The sequence below is a fragment of the Hippopotamus amphibius genome, chromosome 11, assembly GCF_030028045.1.
Source record: "Hippopotamus amphibius kiboko isolate mHipAmp2 chromosome 11, mHipAmp2.hap2, whole genome shotgun sequence".
Classification (NCBI taxonomy): Eukaryota; Metazoa; Chordata; class Mammalia; order Artiodactyla; family Hippopotamidae; genus Hippopotamus; species Hippopotamus amphibius.
In genome coordinates, this window is record NC_080196.1 from 7,273,207 (window position 1) to 7,300,881 (window position 27,675).

Sequence of the window (27,675 nt, forward strand, 5' to 3'; positions counted from 1 at the left end):
AGGCACCAAAGGAGCCTCTTTCGGTGATGAAGGCTCGTCCCAAAGAAGTAAGGAACCACCTCCTGAACTTTACCACCGCCATCCCAACCAAGAAGCCTGCTATGATCTCTACCAGCAAACGGGCCCCTCTCCACCCACCTCCCCAGCTCTGTATTTCAACAGCTATTAAGATTCTTACTGATGCTGTAGCAGAAAAACCAATTTCCCACCCATCCGTGCTTACTAGGAAAATTAAGCCACAGAAACACAGCGTCTACCTCACTTCCACCTTCCAAATCTTAGGTGAGTACATCTAATTCATCTACCTTCTGGAACCTAAATTATATTCAGAGCCTTAGATACAAGGAATTCTGAGAAATGTACAAGAACACACACTAGAAAATGATTGGAAAGGATATTGAGTGCTAACCTTCATATCCACAATAATATAATCCTAACTGTATTCTTAAATATATGATAAAAAAGACTGAGGACACATCATGATTCTAATGGTCCATTAGAGCTGCTTGTAACTGAGGATAAGGGTTACGATAGTAATAATATTAATAATAATATTATCAATTGCTAACATTTGCTTTTATGCTATGTGCCAACCAATATTCTATGTGCTTTATGGGCCTTATGCCATTTAAGCCCTATAACAGCCCTAAGGTATGTATTCTCTTTAGCCTTAATTTATAAATGAGAGAACTGCAGCTTCAAGAGGTGAAATAATATGCTCAAGGCGACTTACTGCTAAGTGATGAAACCAAGAGACTCTAACCTGGACGGGTCTACCCCAGAGACTGCCTCTCCGCTGGATATTTTATTCAGCAGTTCTGAGGTGGGGTCCAGGAGACTATGCTTTTAATAAGCTCTCCAGGGTGATTCTCACGGACAAAAGTTTTAATAATCTCCAGCATCTTCCAGTTTTAGATAATCCTGTGTTAGTTTTATAACCAGAAAAATGCTCTAAAAATGACAACATATGTAATTCTGCGTATGCCGTGTGATCATTGCCATGTAAATAATCTTCATACTGAAAAAAGGCTGAGCGTGTTACCAGGGTGATCTTTGTAGCATAGTGAAACAAGTGACTGGTGCTTTACTATCTTCTACCTTTTGGATTTTCTAAAAGCTCGACTATAAGTATTACTTTTATTTCATGTCTACGTTGGTCAAGTTCCATCTATTATTAGTTCAGAGACTGTTCACATTGGCATCCAAGTGTTAAAGATGTAGGCTCTTTCTGCTTGTTTTTCACTTCTTTTTTCTTCCCTTTCTCAATGCAACTTTACGTTTAAAATCCGGAACTGAAATGCTAACTTAAAATTTCCTAGTCTTGTCATCAGACTAAGACAAGAAAAACAAAATATCGACCACATAAACTCGGGTTTTTTTTTCTATTTAATACATTATAAACTGATTAAAAAATTATTTGAGAAGCCAACTCTGAAGATGTACATCAAGACCTGTTGATCATACGTTATCTATGTCCCCTCTTTTTCGTGAGTCCCTCCATCCCTTCTTGCCTGTAAGTCTAAAAGAAACCTGGCCATGCTGTGAGTGTGGTGATCTTGAGAATGACAGCCAGCGCTGCGAACTGGGCCAGTTCAGGTGCTACCCAGGCTCACAGCACACTTGGCATCCGTGGCTTCAAAGAGCCTAGCTCAGCAACCCTAATACATCATCCAAGCAAACATTAATATTTTACCTCGGTTATCAAGTGTGCCCGTTCAAACTTTTATCTAAAACATTCTTTATCATCTTTTCATTAAGTTCTCGAGAGCTAATGGTTTCTGAGTTCCCGGGGTAAGGATGATGTTCTGAATAATGAAAGCTCATTATTTCTCCACAGAATGCTTGTTAATTCAAATGATGATATTAAAACTATAGTAGCCTTTAGCACTGGGGTGATTTCTAGCATACTTTATCATGTATCAATATATACTCTGTTTGTCAAAACTGCCCAGGGCTGGGGCTGACATTCTCTCTGGAGGAGTCTAGTGCTTCAAAAGGCACTGAATACACCAAGGTGACAACTTGCAGGGTTTGCGCCTCTAGGAAACGGAAAGATGAAACTTGAAGTGCCACCGCCTCCCTGGATTTCCTTATTAGTATTCATAAGGAGACAGTGCCCTCCTCTTTCTGCTCCTCACGGGTCTCCCTTTTGAATGGGATAAAAGGAAATCAATATTTTGAAAAGGAAGCACGCATAGGGCGTTCTACACACGAGACGTTATTTATTTCCATTTAACCGATCCCACAATAATCTTCACACAAAAAAAGACTGGTTTAGTTATGACCTAGACACACACACATGCCACATGCATACACACAGACTGCGGTCAACACAGCGCTTAAGGTGGTTGATGATATTCTTGGGCAAAAAGTATGGGTTCTCTGGATTTTTTTCATAGGGCATTATTTTGTTCATTGAGATTTGGGTGTCTTTAAATACGCCTTACTTTATCTCATCCCAGTTTGTACAACCAAGCAGGTTCCCAAGGCTGCCATGTTGCTGTAAGTTTCTTGAATGGGGCACCTCTTGTCCGGTTTTGACAGCGGGAGACAGGCTTACCTCATTTTCTTGCCCTTTGCTTTACTCCACTTCCCAATACTGCATTTTTCACAAATTGAACGTTTGTGGCAACCCTGCATCCACCAAGTCTATATCGGCACCATTTTTCCAGCAGCATTTGTTCGTTCTGTGTTTCTATGTCACATTTTGGTAATTCTTGCAATATTTAAAAATTTTTTATCATTGTTCTATTTGTTCTGGTGATAGAGATCTTTGATGTTACTACTGCAAAAAGATTATGACTCGCTGAAGGTGCAGATAATGATTATCATTTTTTAGCAATAAAGTATTTTTTAATTAGTGTGACTGCATTGTTTTATTAGACAATGTTATGGCACCCTTATCAGGCTACAGTATATCGTAAACATAACTTTTAGATGCACTGGAAAACCAAAAACTTCATAGGATTCATTTTACTGCAATATTTGCTTTATTGTGGTGGTCTGGACCCAGACCTATAATATCTCCGAAGTCTGCCTGTACTTCTAATGTTGACAACCCACACTCGTCCCCTCCTTGGCAGTTTGATATATGTAATTGAGGACCACACTGAAACAGTCAGCCATGCCTACTCTAACCTACATGAACTCTGCTCCCAGCCAATGTATTTCCCTTTTCATTCCTCTCCCAGTCATTCTCCACCTTCCTGTTACTGTAAAGATTTGTACAAAATAGAGAACTGCTTCCTTCTGGCAGCGTTTCCGATTCTTCCATTTGTCCTGCATTTTTGAAGCACCTGAAATTCTAGTATCCTAGAAAGTCTCCAAGGAGAGGGCAACTTTCCCCAAACTAGGTATTTTACCTTTCTGAAATGGTATAAAATCTGAAGAATCTCATCTGTGCCTCCCTCTAGAACCTGGGAGAAATTGTAATTTTGAAAACCAAGCCATTCTCTAAGTTGCTTGGAGCTGCAAGGTCAACACTTGGGAGCACGCGTGTGTGCTACAACATGCAATTCTGTAGCGCTGTCTCTTAATTATCTCTCCTGTGGAAGCCTAGCCGGGCATCTGCCCACAGGCACTATCATACCAACATGGTGAACTTTCTGCATCCTAGTTGCACTTTTAGAACAGTAAGTATCCAAAAGAAAAGGATCTACATGCATGCCTATAATTATATTAATTATACCACTCAACATGTTTCGCATTTTACATTAACCATGTTAGGCAATAGAATGATGGTTATTTAAAAGACATAAAAGCCACCCCGTTAATCCAATATATCAATAAGGAGCATGTGAGTTAATTTATTGTAGAGGAGCAAAAGCACCCTCAGAATGCTTTGATCACTGGGTCAATTTAAGAAAAATGTGGTTTAAGAAAAATATGTAGGTCATTTCCCACTGTATTCTTGGTTTTTTAATATTCTGACCCAATATCAGACTATGTGCCAAAACATCTTTAGGGCATATATACATTCCAATTTGGGGCTTAGAAAATATGGCCACCATATAGGCAGGGAGCTGCATAAATCTCCTCCCAAAGTATAAAAGGAGCTTCATTTCAGTCCTAACACAAATAAAAATGAAGTAGACTTAGATAAAACTGGTACATGGTTAATTGATCATTCCATTTGGTCACAAAGGCTGCTAAGCATTCTTTTCCATACAAGACCCAAGAAATTAATGTTATGTCAATTTTTTTTCACTATTTCAGACCTCATTTTCACCCAGGCAGACTTTTAAAAGTTTAGGCTTTCTTGAGAGTAGGTAACTTTAGGACAAATTAAACATGAAACATTTGGAAAATTGACTTATTGACATCTACGAATAGCAAATTAATCTTCAAGAAGAAATGATGCTTACTGAGATTGACCAAAGAAAGGATAGAAAGCTAAAGTAAAGGAACGTTCTAGGTAGATTCCACTTTCAAACTTTCAGTTTCAATAAGCGTCTATTCCAAGTATATTTCTGAAGCACAAAGCCAGATTAAAACTTATAAGGACTTTATTTTCTTTAAGTTATGAACATAAGCAATGCAAATATAGAGGTAAAATGAATTCCACCATCCCTACCCCTCAGAAAGTAAGCTTAACTGAATGCTGTACTTACGAGAATATGTTTTCAGAGCTTAGGTTTGTTTTTTGTTTTGAATGCAGAGATACAAAGTTCTTTCAGTGACTCACAAGTTGGACCCTGTGTGTCATCCTTACCTTTTTAGAATATGTTATATTAACTGTCACAAATAAGTCTATTTGGATGTAAATAGGACCAGTTGCAGTTCTATAGACTTTCTTACTCAGCTGAAGAGCTTTGCTGATCTCTATCTAATAAAAATATATTTCTTCATGATTTGTAAATTATTTCTAAAGAAAGAAATTTACTCCTCTTTTCGTGCTTTTTAGCTGTACATGTTGCTGTCTGTAGAGTAGAGCAGGGATCAGCAAACATTTTCTATAAAAGGTCAGAGAGTAAATATTTTAGGATTTGGGGGCCACAGGGTCACTGTTGCAACCAGTCATCCTTGCCATTGTAGTGCAAAAGTAGCCACAGGCCATGCATAAGTGAGTAAGCATAACTGTGGTCCAACTAAACTGTACTTATAGAAACACACAACAGCCCAGATTCGGTTCATGGAACATAGTTTGTTGACTCCTATGAAGGAAAGCATGTCTTAAAAGCATTCACTTTACGCAGAGTTCTATTATATTATTTGAAACCACTCAGTAAAACTATCAGTAAGAACAGGATTATATTACTTAAATATTTGTGATGAAGTCATAACAAGTTTGAGTCTTTGAGCACATAAATGACTCACCAGACCAATGACTGTATTTATAAACACCACATAAATCAACCCAATATCTGATGATCAATCAGACTGTTGACCTTACTTACTAAAACCTAATCTTTACATTAAAATTTTTTAGAAAGGGTAGTGAGGAAGGAAAACTCTGACATAACAACAAAAATTTTTAAAGCAACCATTCATGTCCCCTCTCAGTCGTTGCAAAAGAAGAAACGAAGATCCTCTCCACCACTCCCCACCCCCCCCCCACCAGGCCCACACACAGTGGTTGCAATTTTATAAGGAAAGCCACAACTGGGCTTTTACAGAATGAACGTGATGTCTTGAGTGACCTGCCTGTGAACCGCAAGTATATGAAGAACTTAAGAAGGCCTGAGACTTTCTTCTAGGAAAGTCTGATCCATGGAAGTTCTGCTTCCATCTTCCACATTATGTAGGTTAGTCTCCTGCAAAATTGTAAAAGAAACTGATGAACAGAGGTCATGGCTTATCTAAAAATGAATGCACTGATGGAATATCAACCAACTGGGAACTTTGGGGACTTCCCTGGCGGTCCAGTGGTTAAGACTCTGCGCTTCCAATGCAGGGAGATCGGGTGTGATCCCTGGTCTGGGAACTAGGATCCCACATGCCACATGGTGCAGCCAAGAAAGAAAAAAGTAAAAAATAAATAAATAAATAAATAAATAAATAAATAAATAAATAAAACACAACTGGGAATGTTTAAGTTGGAAGGGGCCTCAGAGGTTGTGTAGACTCGGAAAGGCTCTTAACTTTGGGCCTATGACTCAGCTTCAGCTGGGTCCCAAAATTGCCTACAATTACAGGCAAAATTTGGGTGTTTAATATCTGAGTGTTAAAGTATCTATTTAACATTTTTCTTCTGTGAGAGTCTATTACATCCACCAGTTCTCAAAGACACTGTTATCCCTTATGGTGGGTTGAATAACCCTCAAAAAGATTTGTCTGACGTAGAAAACAACTGATGGTTACCAAAGGGAAGGCAGGTGGGGGGACGGGATAAATTAGGAGTTTGGGATGAACATATACACACTATTATAAAGTAGATAACCAATAAGGACCTACTGTATAGCACAGAGGACTCTACTCACTATTTTGTAATAATCTACGAGGGAAAAGAATCTGAAAAAGAATAGGTATGTATGTATGCATAACTGCATCACTTTATTGTACACCTGAAAGTAATACAACATTGTGAATCAAATATACTTCAACTTAAAAAAGAATTTTTTTAAGGATTTCCTTGGTGGCGCAGTGGTTAAGAATCCGCCTGCCAATGCAGGGGAGATGGGTTCGAGCCCTGGTCCAGGAAGATCCCCCATGCCGTGGAGCAATTAAGCTGGTGCTTCACAGCTACTGAGCCCATGAGCCACAAATACTGAAGCCCGAGAGCCTAGAGCCCATGCTCCACAACAAGAGAAGCCTGCAATGAGAAGCTCGTGCACCGCAACGAAGCATAGCTCCTGCTCGTCACAACTAGAGAAAAGCCCATGCCACAGCAAGGAAGACCCAATGCAGCCAATAAAATAAATAAATAAATAAAATTTTAAAAAGTAAATAAAATATTTTTTTAATAAAATCAAATAACTAGGGGACAAAGTTCTGTCAGAGTCCTGACCCTGTGAATGTGAACTTCTTTGGAAACAGGGTCTTTGCAGATGTAATTAAGTGAAGGATCTCAATATGAGAACATCTTGGATTTAGGGTAGTTCCTAAATCAAACAACTGGTGTCCTTGTATGAGAAAGGAGAGGGGGTCTGAGGCACAGAGAGAAAGACCATGTGAAGACAGAGGCGGAGATCGCAAGCATATTGCCGCAAGCCAAGGAACAGCAGAGCCACCAGAAGCTGCAAGAGGCAGGAAGGAATCTCCCCTAGAGCCTTGAGAGGGAGTGTGGCCTGCCCTATAGGTTTCAGACTTCTGGCCTCCAGAGCTATGAAAGAATAAATTTCGTTGTATGTCCCCTAGTTTGGGGTAGTTTGTTATGTCAGCACTAGGAAACTAATACGCTCCCCAGAAAGTGAAGACCCAAAGTCACACCAGAAGCCCACCAAGTGTTACAAGAGTGTCCTAAGGACTTCCCTGGTGGTCCTGCGTTTCCACTGCAGGGGGCACAGTTTCCATCCCTGGTTGGGAAACTAAGATCCCACATGCCACAGAGTGCAGCCAAAAAAAAAAAGTGTTCTAAGGTAACTCGGCAGCTCAGAGACAGAACAAGGGCCTAGAAATAGGGTCTTTTTACTCCAAGTTAAGTGCTCAGTCCTCTACTATCCAATGTCATGTGCTCATTTCTGTGCTAAGTAGAAAAGCAAAACAGTGTAAGTTATGGTCCCTGCACTCAGAGCTCTTGCAACCCAGTCACAGATAAAATACATAAATTTGTTCATTATTCAACATGAAGTGTAGCAGTTACAAGCACAGACTCTGAATCCAGACTGCCTGGGCTCAAACACAAGCGCTGCCCCTTACACATGGAGTTACTGAACCTGCCTGCACTTCCAGTGCCTACTCTGTGTATTTGGTTAATCACAGTAGCTACTCGAGGGTTGCTGTGAACATGAAGTGAGCTGGCATGTGGAAAGGGCCATGACAGTAACTGGCCCAGAGCAGAGTTACTCTCTGCGAGACTCTGAGTTTGGTGCTGAGGATACAACAGCAAAAAAAGATATTGTCCTTGCCTTCAAAGAGCTTACCTTGGGAAGTTCAGGCAAAATGCCATTTTTCCAGCAAGTAACTGATGTGCTATAACAGTCAGGCAATTTTAAGGTAATAAATATAAGTAATATACTAGGTCTAATCTTGGGAGCACATGCTCATGGAAGCAATGAGGATGTCCTAGAGAAGTAGTTACTATTCCCAAATTTGGGGTAGTAGTTAGCAAAAAAATTGTTAATAATAAATGCAAAAGAATATACAATCCAATCTGAATTGTAAATAATGGCCTATAAGTACTTGCAGTATTTCAGAGATAGACAGACTGGAACAAGCTTGGAATCATAAAATCCAAGGTTCAGAGGCTTCTGAAAAGTTTTCTGGCCCAACTTTCATCCTGTGCTGAAATGGTTTCTATATCTCTCAAGCAATCACATAGCTTAACTTAAATATTTCTATTGACAGGGATCTCACTACCTTACAAGAAAGTCTATTTCACTTTTAAGTAGCTCTGGTTATTAGAAAGTTCTTCTTTATATGAAATTGAAACTCACCTGCCTGTACTTTTTGCCCATTAGTTACCCACTAACCTATTAGTTTATTCATTAGTTCTCATTGACTTCTTGAGGCAAACAGAACAAGTCTACTTCTTCTTTTATATGACAGCTTTCAACTATTGCAGGGATTAGCAAACCTTTTCTGTAAAGGTCCAAGGGGTAAATATTTGAAGGTTTTCAGGCCACATTGTCTCTATCAACTCTGCATAGACACTATGTGAATGAATAGGGTAACTGTTCCAATAAAACTTTACTTGTGACTCTGAAATCGGAATTTCATTATTTTCTTTTGACTTGTTTTCAACCACTTAAAAAGTGGAAGACTAAGGGAGTCACAGGAGGAAGGGGATATGAGGATATATGTATAAGTACAGCTGATTCACTTTGTTGTACAGCAAAAACTGGCACAACAGTGTAAAGCAATTATATTCCAATAAAGAGCTTAAAAAAAAAAAGTGGAAGACCATTTTTAACTCACAGACCATACAAAAACAGGTAGTGAACAAGATTCAGCCCCCGGGCTGTCCTTTGCCAATACCTGAACTATTTTGATAGGAGATTTCATACTTTCCCACAGCTGAGCTTTTCCCTTTCCCAAACTAAATATTCCTGGTATCTCATCTACTTCTTGTAAAACATGGTAATACCTTTTCATTATTCCAGCCTAAAATTGCTTGTTTTGTTGTTGTTGTTGTTGTTTTGGGGGGGATTGTTTTTGTCTTTTTCTGTGCATGTGGCCATTGCTCACACATATTGAATTATTGGCTTTGACAATATTCTAATTCACTTAAGATTCATTATCTCTTTTAACCCTCAAGCCAGTCCTTAAAAGGAAGATATTATTAATTCATTTCTTACCTTGTTCCAGAAGCTAATATTATCCCCATTTTACAAATGAGGCAACAAAAGCTCAAAGAAGACAAGTGACTTCTCCCAAATCATGTGGTTAGAAAGTGAAAAGAAGGATTTGAAGATGGGTCTTCTAACTCCTACTTCAGACCACTTTCCACCACACCATGTCCTCTGTAGCTAGAGGTCTTATAACCCTGTAGAAAGGGAATGAGGTTGACCCAATATGATTCACGGTTGGTGAGCCCATGAGGCTTCTAAAGATCATCATTTCTCTTTCTATATTTTTGAACCATCTCTTCTATAGACAGACCTAGCATCTTACCCAAAATTAGAATCAAGGTCCTAGGTTTGTAGGTTGCAATGTCACCTTTTTGCCTCTTCTGAAAGCTCTCAAAATCTTGAAGAAAGGATAATCTGAGCTAAATCAAGATTTAGAGAGGACAATAAAGATGTTAGTGGGAGGCAGGATAGGATTAACAAGGCAGTTTGTCTACAATGTGCCAAACTCTATGTAAGCAAACTAGCCACCAATTGATTTCAGGCAGTGAAATTAAGCACCAATTTAGTGGGGGGAAAAATGAATCTTTAGTTAACATATTCAGTGCTGTTCCCCCAGCTCAAATCCAGACACAGAAATTGATTTCACCTGTATTCCAAAAGTAAGACAAAACACCTAGAAAGCGGGGTGAGTAAACACCAACCTCCAGTAGTTTTGAAGACAGGGGGCTGGCTCTCACTTACTAGCAACATCTTGGTACAACTAAGGTATAATTTCCAAGGTTTAGAAAGTGGATTACTTTTCTTATGTAACTAAGAAACTATCTTTGGAAGCAATCATAAGGGAGGGGTTTCAGAAATGTTTTGCACGAATGCACCTTTGAAAGAATAAGAGTATATTCTTCTCTTCACAAAGTGACCACAATGTAAGAAAGAACATCATTTGGATGCAAAAGTTCTGAGGGACTTGTATAAAAAATCAGTACTGCTACTTTACAATCTTTGGAATATCTTATCAAGAGTTCTTTCCATCCCCTTTTTAAGCAGATTTCAATTCTAACCCAAAATTTTAAGGTGAGCTACTGTCTTGATGACTGAGTGAGTTTTAAAATATTATCTCCACCCTTTTCTGTTTTGATATTGTTTTTAACACTGTTGGCATTTCCTTTCAGGAGTTAAAAATGCCACCTTTCAATGTGGGATTCAGGTATTAATCAAAAATACTTTGGGGTTGAATAGAGCCTATCAATAACTCTGCTTTTCCTAAATGGATACTTTATGATTTAGGGATGGTTGCCTTCACTGATGTAGTCTGTGCTCCAACAAAAGCCTCTCTCGAAGGATACCTGCTGAAGGAGCACTGGTTTATATCCGATGGCCTGGTTCACGTAAACGCCAATCCACTGTTCGCAGACCATAATCCAGAACCTGGTGTCAGACTGGTCCCAGCTCTGTTTCATAAACACCAAAGTCTGAACCCCCCCAAACCTTAGCAAATAATGTTCTGGCTCCCAATTATCACGACTTGATTTATAATAACACAGCCCAGTCAACACAGTTGTACAAAAGTTTTTTTTTAAAATGTGATGGTCTTGGGACTTCCCTGGTAGCTAACCCACTGGTTAAGAATCCACCTGCCAATGCAAGGGACATGGGTTCAATCCCAGGTCCAGGAAGATCCCACATGCTGCAGGGCAACTTAGCCCGTGTGCCACAACTACTGAGCCTGTGCTCTAGAGCCTGAGAGCCACAACTACTGAGCCCACCTGCCACAACTACTGAAGCCCACACACCTAGAGCCCATGCCCTGAAACAAGAGAAGCCACCGCAATGAGAAGTCCACACACCGCAACGAAGAGCAGCCCCCACTCACCACAACTAGAGAAAGCCTGTGCGCAGCAACAAAGACCCAATGCAGCCAAAAAAATAAATTTTTAAAAAGAGTGATGGTCTGTTTACTTACTCTTTATAGAAAGAATCAATAAGCTCTGCTTGCAAAATTTTATCAGAATATGAAATGTTGCAAATTTTAAAAGCCAAAATAAGGGCCTACATACTTTGAATCTCTTATGTCAATCTTATGAAGACACTGCCCTTTCTATTACAATACATGTTAACACAGTATCATAATCAACTTTTTACGTACTTGTGTTTTTATTACTGGCCTCCCTCAGCAAGAGTAAAAGCTCTAGGAAGGCAGGAATTTTTTTCTTTTGTTCACTGATGTACCTGAGGCATCTGAAACAGTGTCTGCCACATACTAGACACTTCATATGTATCTAATAGAAGGATGAAAAGATGGATGAAAGGTTGGACAGATGGATGAAACCATATCCTCTACTAGATTGTGAACATCTAGTAGGATAATTGTGAAAAGTAATACATGCACAGGGTTAACTAAAATTCAAACAAACAACCTGTAAAAAAAAAATTATGACACTAATTAGGAAGATGTGAACACTGGATATTTTACATTAAAAATTATTGTTTATTTGTTGGGGTATGGAATGTATTATAGTTATGGTTTACATGTTGAAATACTTAAAAATATAATTATGGCTAGGATTTGTTTCAAAAGAATCTGTAGGAGAAGGAGAGCAGTGACGGGAGATATATATGAAACAAGATTGGCCATGAGGTGATCATTATTTTGGGGTAATATGTATATGGAAGTTTATTATACTGCTGTATTTGCATTTGCATATATTTGAATCTTTTCATAGTAAGAAGTTAAATATTCAAACCATAGCAAAACAGCGAACAGGTAAAAGTAAGACTCCCTCCCATCTCTGAATGCTAAGCTCATTTTCACTTAAAAGGAAAAGCAAAAACTATTGGGCATCTAAAATACACCAAGCACTATTCTAGTTGCTGGAGATACAGCTGTTAAGAAGTGTTTGCATGCTAGTGAGAGAAACAGACAATAAATGAGTTAGCAAATAAATAAATACATGAGACGATTTCAGAGAGTGATAGGTGCTATAAGACAGCAAAAGCAGTTCTTCTCCCACAAAGTAACCAGTGTCTCCAGATAGTCCAGGCATTTACCAGCACACGTACACACAAGTATATATATATGCATGTGTGTACGTCACACACTGTTTCATTGTACACATCCTTTCCCACTCGAGAGCATCCATGTTGTTCTGTACTTTGCTTCTTCCCCTGAACAATACATCCTAAAGGTCAGTCTATGTCCAGACTGGGACCTCTTGAGAACAAGGACCTCCTGGAATTTACTTTGCATCTCTAGAATGTGGTATAGCGCCTGGCAGCTGTAAGACCTTCCGCAAATGTTTAATGAATTAAAGACTTAAAATTCTTCAGTTTCTTTAAAAACGTCAAAAGTGGTTGAACACTGGGCACACCAGCTTCTCCTCCTCTCTGTACCTTTGTCTCTCTTACTCCAAAGGTGGCATCTCAGGGAGGTTTTGCAGAGCTGCTTGGTGCCTGGCACATGGAGGGCCTTTAACAAATGTTTACCGGAGGAATTTGGAACAGGATGAGAATCACAACAAGGCAAAGCCTGTCAGACAAACTTCTCATTAACGACAGCTGGGCACCTGGTGACCTCGCCAGGAGGTAAATGATGCCGAGTCTCTGGTGTGGACAGGTGTTTTCTGACACTGGGAAACAGAGAAGCTATGTTTACTGTGCTGCCCATGGCCTGGGTTGGTTTTGGTCTGGGGAGGCTGGGTTTTTTGTTTCTTTAACCTGCTCAAACTGTTTTAAACACCAAAGCCTTTCAGTAATATGTTTGCTCTAAGAATCACCTTGAACCCTCACCAGACCTCACAGGGCTGCTCATGAAGTCAGTGGGAGAACATTTACATCGCTGTGTCTTTCCTGAAGGGCTTGGACCTCGTAGGGTTCAAGGTGCTGTGTTAATTTTGAAGAATGTGTTATGAGCAATCTTACTGATTCTGTTGTTATTTTGCTGGATGGCATTAACAGCAGAAAAGCTGCATGAGTGCGGTGGCCACCAGATAATGTGGGCCTTGGACTTTATTTTTAATAACTTGAGAGAGGTTAGAGGTATTTAAGCATGTCCTTAAAAAAAAATAACCGAGTTACTGAATGAATTTTTTAAAACTGGAGTGAAGAGGTAAGCTACTGTAAATTGGAATTTATTTACATAGTTCCAAGCATTACTCAGAGTTGAGTTAACGCCCTCTTTGTGTACCCAGAGCCGAGGAATGTGACAATATTCTTACCATTAATGCCTCAAGGTCATTACATTATGCTTCCTTGGTAGATTACAGTATTTGAAAGATGGCAAGACTAGTCCAAGAATAGACCTAGACACCCCTGTTCCAACCCACGATCTTGTTGAATTCCCCCTTTAAAAAGTCTCTTAAAGGACCCACTTGAATTAGCAGTAGGGTTTAGGTTGGGTGGGAGATCAGACCCTTCCATGAACCCTGTGTGCTGACTGAGTTGCGTGTGTCGGAGGGTGTATAAATGCAGAGAAGAAAAGAAGCTAGAGAATGTATGCAAGTTTGAAACTAGACAGGAAGTTACTAAATGAATGTTAGACACCAAAATCACCATAGAAACCAGGACTGGTTGAAGTACCTGAGGCCCAGTCAGGCAGCTCACCTTTGTCTTTAACAAAATCCTAACTGGGGGGCTTGAAAAACTGTACTGACTCAGTCATGGAGGCTGGACGTCGGAGATCAAGGTGCCAGCATGGTCAGTCCTGGTGAGAGCCCTCTTCCTGGCTTCCTGATGGCCGAGTTTTCGCTGTGTCACTCAGTGACCTTTCCCCTGTGTGTGGCGGGGGGAGGGAGGGGGGACCTTCATGTCTTCTTTTAAGAGCGCTAATCCCATCATGGGGACTCTACTCTCATAACCTCATCTGAACCTAATCACCTCCCAGAGGCACCCCACCGACGACCACCATGTTGGGAGTCAGGGCTGCAACATATGGACTTGGGGGGGGATATGACCACTCAGTCCGCAACCACACCTAACGCACATTTAGCACTTTATAACTGTATCCATTTAGGTATTATGAAAGTATCTATATATAAAGAGGTCCTCTAATTTAAAAAAGAAAAAAAATGACACACATGAACTTATTTACGAAACAGAAACAGACGTACAGATATTGAAAATAAACGTACGGTTACTGAAGGGGAAACGTGTGGGGGCGGGGAGCGGGATAAATCAGGAGCTTGGGATTAATATACACACACTACTATATACAAGATAGATAACTAGCAAGGACCTACTGTATAGCACAGGGAACTCTACTCAATACTCTGTGATAACCTATATGAGAAGATCTGAAAAAAGAAGGGATGTATATTTATGTGCAACTGACTCACTGTGCTGTACACCTGAAACTAATACAACATTGTAAATCAACTATACTCTAATAAAATGTTAAAAAATAGGGGCTTCCTAGGTGGCGCAGTGGTTAAGAATCCGCCTGCCAATGCAGAGGTCACGGGTTCGATCCCAGCTCCACGAAAATCCCACATGCCGCGGAGCAACTAAGCTCGTGTGCCCAAAAAAAAAAAAAAAATGTTAAAAAATAGTGTTACTAAATTAATAGTAAAAAAACTAAAAAAGTTCTTTTACATGCTTGCTTTAGGAAGATCGTTCATTTGACAGTCAAGAAACATTTATCATCCTTTACTCTGTTCCAGGTAGAGCCGTGGGCCTTGGGAGATACAGAAGGGATAAAAATAGTTGTGGTCCCCTGTCCTCATGGGGCTCACAGTTTAATGAGCAAAGGAAAAGACCATGAACAAGTGAACAAATAAACAAGTATATAAAATAAATCAATCATCACTTGCGATTCTGCTCTGAAGGACAAAAACAGGGTACAGTTCTAGAGAAAAAGGTGGGGAATACAAGGGATCCACTTTAAATGAGGTACTTAAGGAAGGTGTCTTTGAGGAGGTAACATTTAAGCAGATACTTGAAAGATAAGGAAGAGCGTTCTAGCAGATGGAACAGCAGATGTGAAGGCCTCCAGGCAGAAGAGAGTTTGGCCTGTTACAGGAACCCAACGAGGTCCTCGTGTCTGCACCACAGTGAGTGAGGGGGAGAGTGGCATAACAGTATGAGGTTAGGGAGGCTGGCAGGAGAAGATTGCACGGGACCTCGCAGCCAAGGTAAGGCATTATTTTTATTCTAAGAATGATGGCAGTCATCACAGATGTCTAAGCCAGAAAAGAGGTGGTTTGCTTTGTGTGACTTGTACTCTCTTAGTTCAGGCAAAGCAGTCAATAGATGGAGACAGAGGAGGCAGGAGGAGACAGAGATGAGTCATGGGTGATGGAGAATGAAGCACCTTGGATATATTTGGTCCACAAGGATTCTTGCAGCCTTAGTGCTCATAGAAAACTCTTTGGAGATCTAGTGGTGCTGGACAACCATTGTTCAGGGGATGAAGGGACTGTGTATTCGGTAAACATTTGTTGGACATCCACCCAGGTGGGCCACGTGGCGGCCATACAAAGGAGAATAAGACAAGACCCTGCCCCTCGAGAGCTCTCTGGCTTGTCAAGGACACTGGCAAGGACCTAAAAGATGTTCAGAGAACCTATTAAGAGCCCTGAGAGGGGTTATCCCGTAGGAGGAGGAGGACACAGAAGGTTGAGCCCTGTGGGGGAGGGCAGGTAGCAGGCAAAGTCTTGCTCACAAAAGAGATGGTGCCTGAACAGACCTCTTGAGGAACAAGGAGGACGTGCCCCCAGTGGAGAGACAGTGCAGACGACAGAGACATGTGAGCGGGGCCTGTGTGGGCCACCATGCTGGTGAGTATGGCCAGAGCACTGGGTCCCCATGGGGAGGGGCAGGGAAGGATCTGTGTGCGAATAAGAAGAGAGGAAAAGACTAAGACCGACGTCTTTAGAAAGAAGTGTGAAGAACAGTTTGCAAAGAGAATAAAGACAGAGATAGACTCTGATGTGAGAGCCCAGGTAACAATAATAAGTCCATCTAAGATTATGAGATTCATAAAGATAAGACTGCATTAAAGCCTTTTATTGTGGACTTCCTAGGTGGCGCAGTGGGTAAGAATCCGCCTGCCAATGCAGGGGACACGGGTTCGAGCCCTGCCCCAGGAAGATACCACACACTGCAGAGCGACTAAGCCCGTGTGCCACAACCATTGAGCCTGCACTCTAGAGCCCGCAAGCCACAACTATTGAGCCCATGTGTCGCAACTACGGAAGCCCACGTGCCTGGAGCCCGTGCTCTGCAACAAGAGAGGCCACCTCAATGAGAAGCCCGCGCACCACAAGGAAGAGTAGCCCCTGCTCGCCGCAACTAGAGAAAGCCCGTGTGCAGCAACGAAGACCCAACAAAGCCAATTAAATAAATAAATGAATAAATTTTTTTAAAAAAGCCTCTTATTGTATTCCCTAGACCACCAGGTACAACACCCAACACACAGTATTTAAAGAATTATTGTTAAACTGTATCAAGTAAATATAATTGTATATGCTAATACACAAAATGGCCAGTTCTAGATTCAGCATATTATACCTCCATGGAGAGGCAAAGAGCTAGGTGCAATTTTTACATATTTATAAGGCCCAAACAGGTTAATGTATATTCTTGACATCACAGATTTATTTCTATGTTAATTCACTTTCAGAAAGCATGTATAACCATAATATACATGGTGAGAAAGTAATTTTATTCATATGTTTGGACATAAAAAATATCATTATGCAGTCTAATAATCCCAGTTGACAGTCAGGATCATTTTTTTAAAAAAAACAGATATATTAAGAAAGAATTCAAGAAAAGCAACAACCAAGCCCTGATCTGGCGCCTCTGTTTTGCCGGGTGGCACTGATTTATACCAGCAAGTACAGTCATTTGCAAGTTCATTTCATGATCAATGCCTGGCCGAGTTTGCCTTTATACATTATGAAAAGTTGTCTCAACATTTGCATTTGTACAAGCAGGCCTGCTGAAGAACTTGCACTGACTATACTTTGCAGGCAACTGAGAAAGCAGTTTATCTTCTTTTTTTTTTCCCCTGTTTTATTTACATACGGAATTTTTTTTTTTTACCCTGTGGTGAGAGCACAGGTATTGATCTCTGGAGAGACACCAAAGTTCCACCATACACCGTTTCAAAAGCTGAAATGGGGTTATTTTAGATGTCGATGCAGATCTTTTCCAAAAATAGGAAAGGACATTTTTATTCTGTTTGGATAACTTTGAGATTGTTCTAAAGAGATTTAACCTAAAAGGCTTGAAAGTCAATCAGGGAATGCTGGCCTTCACTGTCTTTGCCAAGAGTGGGGTCCCAGGCTCAGGCCAGCCTCCATCCAGGAAGCTGTGGGTAAATCCTGTGCTTCTTGGGCAGAGCTGAGCTCCCACACTTCGCTCCAGCCCCGCTGAACAGAGAGAGAAAATGATTCCATTCTTTGGAACCACAGATCATTGAGAACTTCGTAAGATGGCTTTTTTTCTTCCTTTCTTTCATCCTCGCTTCTCTTTACACGTGAAGTATAAACAAGTGATGTGTCGTTGGCTTTCCCCACAGCCCCCTCAGGGGCCCCCTCCTTTTGGATAAGCCTCAGCCTCCTGGCTGGCCTGCCGGAGAAACTGGTTCGACACACCCAGGGGAAAAATGACAGCTTTTCACAGCAAGCTGTTCAGCTCATAAATAGCACGGGAAAGCGTCCACACAGGTCCCAACCTGCCTCTTTCAAAATGTCAGGGCAGGCAGCCTCGTAGACATCTTCGGGGAAGAGCAGCAACTCTTTCCATAACTTTCTGGAAAGTAGCTTAATCATGTTTACAACCTAAACAGGTCACAGGTGACATTTTGCCATTCTAATGCCTGCAAGTGAATGACAGCTCACCTTCCTGCTGCAGGCTGGGGGTTCTTTCTTCTTTCCGAGTGGCCCTGGGAGGCAGGGAAAGGGAGAGAAGGACAGAGTTAAGTGGGAGGGAGGTTACCTTCGTAAAGAATGAGGTGTCCAAAAACCTGGCAAAAGGCCTGTTTTTTATGCCTTAAGGTAAGAAAGCCAACGGCTGCTTTTCCTGGAACTTGCTCTAAATTTCACACCCCTTTTTGCAAATGTCTGCTATATGGTGAGCTTCTGGACAGGAGTGACAAAGTAAGTACCCAGTAGATATAATTTGTTTATAGGCGCTGGAAGAAGTTAAATTCATTCAGGTTTTATTTACCTGTGGTGTTGTTCATGGAAAGCGCATGGCATTCCAGCAAAACACCCCCAAATACACATTTAAATTCTTTTAAGGCCATATTTAAACCTGGAAGATACAAAGTGACTTTCTAATCGCATCATTATTTGGGCTTTAAGAACTAAGATATTATTATTTCCGTGTCAGACTATGAGAGAAATAGTGAATGTTAAAATTAAAGGTGTGATGCTGTCCCTTTAGATGGAAGACTGTCAGGAAAAAAGGGGGGACATTTCAGGTTAAGTGTGGGGAAGGAAGGAAAGAAAGGGGGGAAAAATAGATTGTCACTTTGGGATTACAATTTCCATTTAATAAGATTTTAAGTTTGGTTTGTTTGTCAAGTCTGATAGCATAGCAATAAGGACTAAAGGTCTTTGGACATGTTATTGCATGAGAGGATTTATTAAAGGTGAAACCTGTTTTATGTATTTTTTTAAATACACATTTCTTAGTATCTACGGCAGAAGTCTCTCTGGGGAAATTAGAACAATTTCTATATTTGAGAACCATAAGTTCCCACGTATGTTGAATTAACCTATTGCATAGCACCTTAATACTGGGTGCAAGGAAGGAAATTTCATGAAACCAGTTATTGTGCCGTTTTGTTTTCCTCTACTCCACTCAGTAGATAGTCTTGGAAAACTCCACCATAGCCTTAACTTTATCTCAAAGACATGAAGTGATTACATACTTTTGATATATTATGTTTTTTGTTAATAACTAACTTCCCTATAAGGAACAATCAACAGCAGTTAGAAATTAGATAATTATAAACAAATTCTATTTTACTGCCTCTCTATAAAAATACAAGCATGAATACGAGGACACGTAAAAATGCAGAAATAATAAGTTATATGATCCTCGTATCAATATATAAAAACAGAGCTGGAAGGAAATTTTTTTTCAAAATCGGAAAATACTGCCTTATCTACTAGGTTAAAATCCTAAATCCTCCAACAAATGTATAATTCCATATTTCGAACAATTTTAGTATTTCGTTGTCGCATAAAATCTGTAAATAACTATTCACATTATTGTAGTAATTTGGATTGTATAATGGGAGTCAGTTGGGAAAGAAAATACCATTCTTATTTGTAAAGCAATGAAAACACAGGAGAAATCTGGAGTTAAAACTGGCCTTTGAAACAATTTAAATGTATGTTAAAGCATTTCTTTATCTACTGTGTATATTTATAAGTTACATAATGTCTAACTGTTGCACAAGTTGAGTTTCTCTGCATAGATTAACACTTAATACTACTTTCTAGGCACTCTCTTACTTAAGGGTTGGCCTTGAATTCATTTCCCTCCCTGGAGCAGTATTCTTGACACCTATGGAAAAGAACATCCTGGCTCCTCCAGATAGTAGATAAAGCTAAGTCAGAAATCCAGATGAAATAAACACGACACTCCAATGGGAAAAGTATAAAACCATCATAGACAGTTGGGCTTCAAATGAAGAGTAAGTAAATCAATACCTCCTAGAAAAATCCATGCCACCTCTTACACAAAACCCAAACTACTACCAGGACTTTGAGTTAGTTCAGTGTAGACATTCTGCCAGACATAATGTATTTGATAAAGCTTCTGGCTTTTTATCTTCAGACTGGTTTGCTATATTAATTCAGGAGTCTCAGGAATATGAGAAACAATGGCAATAACTCAAAATTTTTCATTATCTGTTCTTGGATGTGTCTTCATTTGTCATAACTGTTGGGCTATAATAAAGGAGCGGCTTCTGTACTTTCATATCAATTTGGGTTTATTCTTTCCTGGGACTGGTTTCAGTCCTGCGCTACCCTGACCCAGGGGAAAGGTATGGGCTCCTTCCCCAGGTACCCTCAGGTTGATGTAATTACCACTCCCAACACCAAGCCTGCCTTTATCTCTGGTCTCTCCAGCCTTAGGAACCTTCCTTTTATTTCAACTAGAATGATGTAACTAATTAATGAAAGGATCAGGCAGAGCGGGACTTTTCCAAATTGAAAGTGATCACAAGGTCATTAAAATCCAAAGGCCAGGATTATTAAAAGCATGGTTTATAATGGAAGCCATTGCTGTAGAAGGAATAAATACCCTGTAATAAGTCAACAACAGATTACCTATAAATATTTATTCCCAGAATTTTGTGTCTGGAAGGGGTGTTCTCCTTCCCTCATCCTCTTTCGTGGGCATTTACCTATCTTCTTCCAAAAGGCAGGGGACTTACCAATTAGGTTAAAAAGGTTACAATCTTATCAGTCTTGCTAAGGCTCTGTTAGCATAATAATGTACCAGAGTTTTAATACAACATTAGCAAGAGAAAGGGCTGTTTGTCTTGTAGATGTTTCATTCAAAGCCCCGGGAAGAGTCACCCACCCCCCTCTGTCCACTACTCTGCAATCCCTTAAGGGAGCAAAGGTTAATAGAGCCGGGAGTGAGAGACCAAATCGGGAAGATTCAGGTGGGAGAAGGCACAGGGCAGCGGTGCTCTGCTTGCTCCAGGAGGAGGCTGCTTCCTGAAACTGACAGAGAAGGTTGTGGGGTGGGAGGGGGTAAAGCGACTAAGTACCTGGGGAAAATGGAGATTTTATAAGGGTTGAAAACAGCCCCTCATGGAGACTAGAGTCTTGGAAGTGAGGACAAACGACTGCAAAGGCAACCAGGCAGCAGCAAAGCCCCAGCTGCTGTGACCTGTGCAAAGCTGGGCCAGCAGCGCGAACTGGTGCCAGAGCCAGCTGATGGGGCGACCCTCATCAGTTGATGGGGACTGGCAAAAAGTCCTGGTAAAACCTCCATGGACATCCTGATTTGGGGGTGGGGAAGGGATGGTAAACTAGTCCTAAAATCACCCACCCTCAGCCTTCTGTTCCAGATTAGGATTAAGCAACAAGGGATGGTGGACACTGTTTAATCATTCCCACAAGAATGAGAGCCTGTGTTCTTCACATTTACTCAGCCATGCATAGACAGGATTTGTGTAAACACAACTCGTTGGCCTTGCATTTCCCAAACCTAAAGGAAGTGAATGACCGTATTGAATTCGATTTTTTTTCCTTGTTTGCTGCTTCATTGCATGGAGTTTGGATCAAAGCCTGCATTTAACATAAGTGAAAGTTGATCTTCCAAAATTTTATGAAAAAGATCACTAAATCCCAGAGAAGTAGCCATTCCCAAAACCTGAAATTTTTCATTTTTTTGATAGGCTGCCAGCAGCACTTTGTTTGGATTAGAATTAAGTGTCTGCCAAATTGAAAACTGTAAAACTCAATCTCAAAAGATTTTTTTTATAAGTTTAATATAAGATTTTAAGCAGCTCTTCTCAAATACTCACTCTAGCAAAAAAAAAAAAAAATAGTCTTTTATACATAAAAAAAATATGGTGACTTTATAAGCCAGTTACTTCCCACAAAGTTGGGGGGAAGAAGGAAAGAGAGACAGACCCAGTATAACCTTACTGTCCTGATGCAGCTCCAGAGATTCACCAAGTTCTAGAACAAGGTGGTTTGTGGGGGAATAAAATCAGAGGCGGCAGAGTCTTTACCAGACTTTAGTCATGGCAATGAGCCCAGCACACTGCAGTGCCCCTTAAGTGAGAATGAAGGGAGATGGCCCATGACAGCCCTCCCTGGGAAGGGGTCTCTCTGGGATGGAAATCAAGATCATCATCAAGGGATCTTTCATTTACGGAGAGCTGGCCGCGTGCCAGGCCTCGCTAAACACTTTCTCAAATATTAACTAACTCCCAAGACCCATAGGAGACACAGGTCAGATCATATTTCACAGAACAGGAAGCCAGAGTAGAGAGGATACAGGCTTATCCCTCCCTGCTCCCCAGTATGGAGTAGATCCCCAGTCATTCTCGGTTCCATTGTTCTGTTTTATTATTTCCTTCATTACACCTATCTCGATCTGAAATTATTTAATGTATTTGTTTGCTTCTGGGTTCCCAGATGATGCTTAACAAACATGTGTCCAGTGAATGAATACACTTGCCTAAGACCCTACAGCTGTTGGTGCCCAGGCTAGAATTTGAACTCTGCTCTGTCCAAATCAAAAGATAACTACATATTTAAAGTTGTTTTTTTTTTTTAATTTAAAAAGAATTACTTAGATACTTATAATGAAATGATACGATGTCCAGGAGACTCTTCAAAATAATACAGGGGGTGGAGGTTGCATGCAAGTGAAACAAAATTGACCTTGTGTTGATAACTGTTGAAGCTGGGTGGTGGATGGTACAGGTTTATTGCAATGTCCTCTCTCCTTTAGTATATGCTTGGAATTTTCCATAATAAGATGTTTAATTTAAAAAACAAAGAGACCGTCAACACTTATTTTATATTTCTGTTCTTTCTTCTCCTGCTACAATCTTTGCTGTTGCCAGTCTAAATTTCATTCTCCTTCTCATCCTATGCTATCTAAACAATTTCCATTTCCCTTATTGCCTTTTTTTCCCATTTCTTTGACTTATGTACAGTAGACAAAAAATTTTATTTTTCCCTGAACACTTCTATATACAAAATATTGCCATATCCTCAATTCTGACCATTAACAAAAAAGGCAGGAATTTCATTCCAAAACTGTATATGTGCAAATTAGCAAATTTATGTACAACTTTAATACAATCATTAAATGATAATTTCACATAAAATTTAAAATTCATGTATGCAAAAAAAATTGCAACACAGAAAACATCTGACTCGTTATTTAAACTATTAAATATAACATATTATTTACTAAAGTTTCTCGAGTTAAGCAAGCAAATAGTAACACCTACTCAAAGCAATTGTAGCTTTAAACACCAAATAAAAGAGAAAATTATTTATTTATGCCTTTATTCTTCTGATTCTCATCATCTTTCTGTCACTGTAGCAAACATTATTGGTTTCTCAACGTGTTTTCATTTTCTGGTGCTTCCTTGTCAGCTAAACCCAAATGTTGTTGGAGCGGCGATGTGTCTAGCCCCAGGTGAGATGTTCACTCTCTCATCCACTCTCACATCTAAGATAGCCTTGTAAAACCATAGGCCAATGAGATATACGTGAAAGTCCACTCATGCACTAGAAAAATTTTAGCATTTTTTGGAGGGGACAGAAGCAGTTGGCTTGTCCTTCCCCCACACCACAAACACACACATCTTCCCTCCTTGAATGTAGATGTGATGACTGGAGCTACATCAGCCACTTTGCAACTATGAGGGTGGCATTCAACAAACATGGGATGATAGAGTGGAAGGAGGTAAAAAACCTGTGTATCGAATGTCATCGCAGAGCTTCTTAGTCAATGCCAGCAACCATCTACCTTTGGACATCTGTTAGTATTTTTTAAGTTAGGTCTTTCAATAGTTGTAGCCTGATACATCCCTAACTGATATAGTCATCCTTGCTGAAAATCTTCAGCTGCAGGTTAATATTAATAAATTTCATAAATAAATGAGATTTTAAAATGAGGAAGATCCTAAAGTAGATGGTACTTTACAGACATACAAGATCAACAGGGTTTACTCAGTAAACCCTATGTTGTCGTCTGGTATTTAAAGCTAGTCTTATTTCCTTCAGTTAATACCTCAGGCTTGTGGTTCTGTGGGTATTTAAAAATAAATACGCAAGCCTCCATTCACTCAAAGGACTGTCTCATTCAGTATCCAGTTTAGGATACTAATCTAAACAGTGTATGATATGAGGCACTGTGTATTTTACCATAAATAAAATTATTTATAGTGCAATAAAATGTAGCAAATGTTTCCACTGTTGGCTCCTTGTCACTTCATATCTCTTATCAGTTTAATGACCATCAAAAACAGTTTCAGGTTCATGATCTTTCCCCCTCTTGGAGTCACCATTTTTTTTTAAGCTCGTCTTCTATCTTCTCACACTGACTCCCACCCACTAACACTTCATCTCTAATTGCTAATTCCTTCCCCCAGGAATAATTGTTGGACTTTATGCCCATCCTTTATCAGTTATTAGACCCTTTCCTTTGCTCAGCAAACATTCATTGAGCACCTACTATGTGCCACATGTAGTGTGAGGTACTGGGAGTGTACTGGTGAATCTAGTGGTCTAGAGAACCTCAGATTCTCTCTTAAATGTCATCTCATGTGTTGCGTCCTATTTTTATGTGGTTGAAACTAATGTGTATGAAGAAAGCACAATTTTTTAAATATTTTACAGCTTGATATTCTAGACTTGCTATGGCAAGTGAGCAATTTGCTAGTGACCTTTAGATACTTTAATAGGGTGACAAGACTACCTGGGTGAGAATAAAAGTGGTTCTGTATGTTTTAAAATGTATCAAAAGGAAAAAGATGTATTTGAGCATTTGGGTTTCCTTCAGAGGGTATCAGCAACTTAGAAACATTGCCAAGTCTAGGATATACACATACACATCTATATATGTGTGTGTGTTTTCAAAATATAGAATGTTAGATTTTCAAGCAAGCTTAGAGATTTGACATATTGGAAAACTGGATTCCAAAAAGGCTCAGTGACTTGGTTAAAATTACAAAGCCAGTAGATGCTTAAAATCCAATTATTTCAGTGAGAAAGGAGGTTCACTACAGCAGAAGTTAATTAAATTAGATAGTAGAACAAGAGTCCTCAAATCATGGCTGAAAATCTGACTCTGACCCTCTGTTGAAAAGAGACACTTATAGAGAAAAGAAATAGAGCTCAATCTGCTATCAAAGGCTGAGGGGCAGGTACAGTAGTCAGTGTGAACTATGAGAAGAGCAGAAATGGACAGACCTTCTCCAAGTTAGTGACTTCATGGTTACAGCATTAAAGGAGTGATGTAATATTTTTTTCTTATAAGAGAAAGTGCCTTGTTTTAAAGGCTTACTTAGGAAGGGGGAGATGGAATTCTGCCACAAATGTGGTCGAACAGTCTTTGAATCTGGGAAGCAAATCCAGCTAATTTGTAGCTTTAATGTAAGTGTCAGAAGCTTGATGGGGAAAGTGAGTTATAAGAGTTGAGACTAAAAAGAGGTTACAAATTTGTTCCATTTTCTTTAAAAATTGTTCTCTATATGATTATCACTGCTTTGCAACGTAGGCATGACACCTGTGAGGTACCATCCGTGGAGGGTCTCAAGACAGACATATGTAGATCTTATGGAGTCTGCGTATTTTGAGGAGAGAGGGTTTATCAGTTCATCCAGTTCTCAAAGAAGTCTCTGACTCTAAAAAGACCGAAGACTCTATTAATAAACTTTGTTGCTCCAAACATGGATTGAAACATGGTCAATGCATAAACGAGGCCAGTGCACAAATGGGCTTCTCCCAGCTTCTCTCGCTCAAGGTGACCAATAATTTATGCCAAGCTAGTAGAAAAGAAATGCACATTTCACTGATTTTATTACCTTCTCCTAAGGGTAGGGCAAAAAGGTGAAAAAAATTAAGTTGTCAACAGGTACAATTTTTTACTTACTTGTAAGAGAGGAGAGTGTAGACAAAATGCAGTGTAGAAAGTGTAGATAAAATCACCCTTTATCCCAGCACCAGCAGCTTCCTCCTTACAGCCTCGCTCCTCAGCCTGGCCACAGTTGCCCAGGGTAATGTGAGAAAGCGTGTGGAAACCATGATTAATGCTCCGTACTTATCTGCTATTAAAATGCCTAGCAGCCTTTGAATATAGGTGCCTGAAGATTTTAAATTTATTAATTTATGTTTCTTAGAATCAGTGTCTCCTGACGCTAAATTGCTTTAGCACTTTGCAAAAATTCTATAAAACCAATTTATGAAGTAAGTTTTCTGGCTATGCATGGCCTGGACATTTCTCTATAAAAGATTCAATTTTTTTTTTTTAACTCAGTGGTTTTGTTTTTCCCTGTATATGAATCCTTTCCCAAACTGGCGATTTTCTTCTACCTCCTTCATTTCAACATTGTGCTTCTTAACTGCGCCATGGAATTGTGTAGCTTGATGCTGTCAGCGGTTCACAGGAAAAGAGTAGATTTGAGTTTAAACAGGATGAAAATGGCATCTGTCATACTTCTCTTTAGTTTGTGTGAAGGCGAATATATAAATACAATGAACGCTGAATAAAATTCATCAACTCAACATTTGTTGTGTTATCCACAAAGTGCCAGGAGCTAATAATATTGACATCATCACAATAATAATGGGTAATAATATTGCCAAGAGCAAGTGTTCATCAGTGGGTGTTCAGTGCCAGGCTCTGCAATATGTGCTTTACAACCCCTCTGATTCAGTCCTCACCACCACCCTAGGAGGGAGATATTATTTTTAAGCCTCATTTTACAGGTGGGAAAACTGAGGCAGCTAATAACTGACAGACCTGGGACTTGGCTCAGGGAACTCTATCTAGAGCCTGCGTGTTTAAACCCTTAATCTTCACTGTTTTATGCTGGGTACAGCACGTGCATGCACACGTGCACACACACACCACAGGAAGAATGGGGCTTAAAAAAAAAGTGTTTTTTTTTAATTTTCTAGGAAGTAGCCCAGTATTATGAAGACAATCTTAAGACATATTATTGCTGCACCTCTCATATTTTTTAAAATTCATATGACATAGGAAGAAAGCAAATGGTGAGCCTTAAAACTTGGATGGTGGATGGTGGGTGGTGGGCGTCTCTCCTTGGTCCCTGGCACTGATGCAGCTCTCCACTTCTGAACTCTGGCTGGGAGCCACGTGGAGGTGCAGAACGCCTCACCAAGGGAAGGGCTGGCCAGGTTCCCAAACTGATAAGAGGAAAGTAAACAACATCCATCTCAAAAGGAAGCTTGTTGTGACACGGTGTTGGCCCATGTTCACTAAGCAATGATGTTTAAAGAGTCAAAAAAAATTTGCGTGAATTTTCATTTCTCTTGGATTTCCCAAATATGTCCTCGGAGGTCCTCCACCACACGTGCTGATAGGCACCGACCACGTGCCCTGTGGGAGGAGGCTAGTGCTTAGGGCAGAAAGGGCGGCCTTGGGCTCACAGACACCTTCCTCTCGGCCACCATCCAGAAATTCACGCCGGATGGGGGACTATTCCTATGTCCTAAAGCTTTGTATCTTTGGGGATCTTCAGGTTACATTCAAATATCCCCTAAGGCTCAGCAAGCCCTAGAATATAGTCATGAAAATTGTTTACCCAAGAGTCTGGATACTA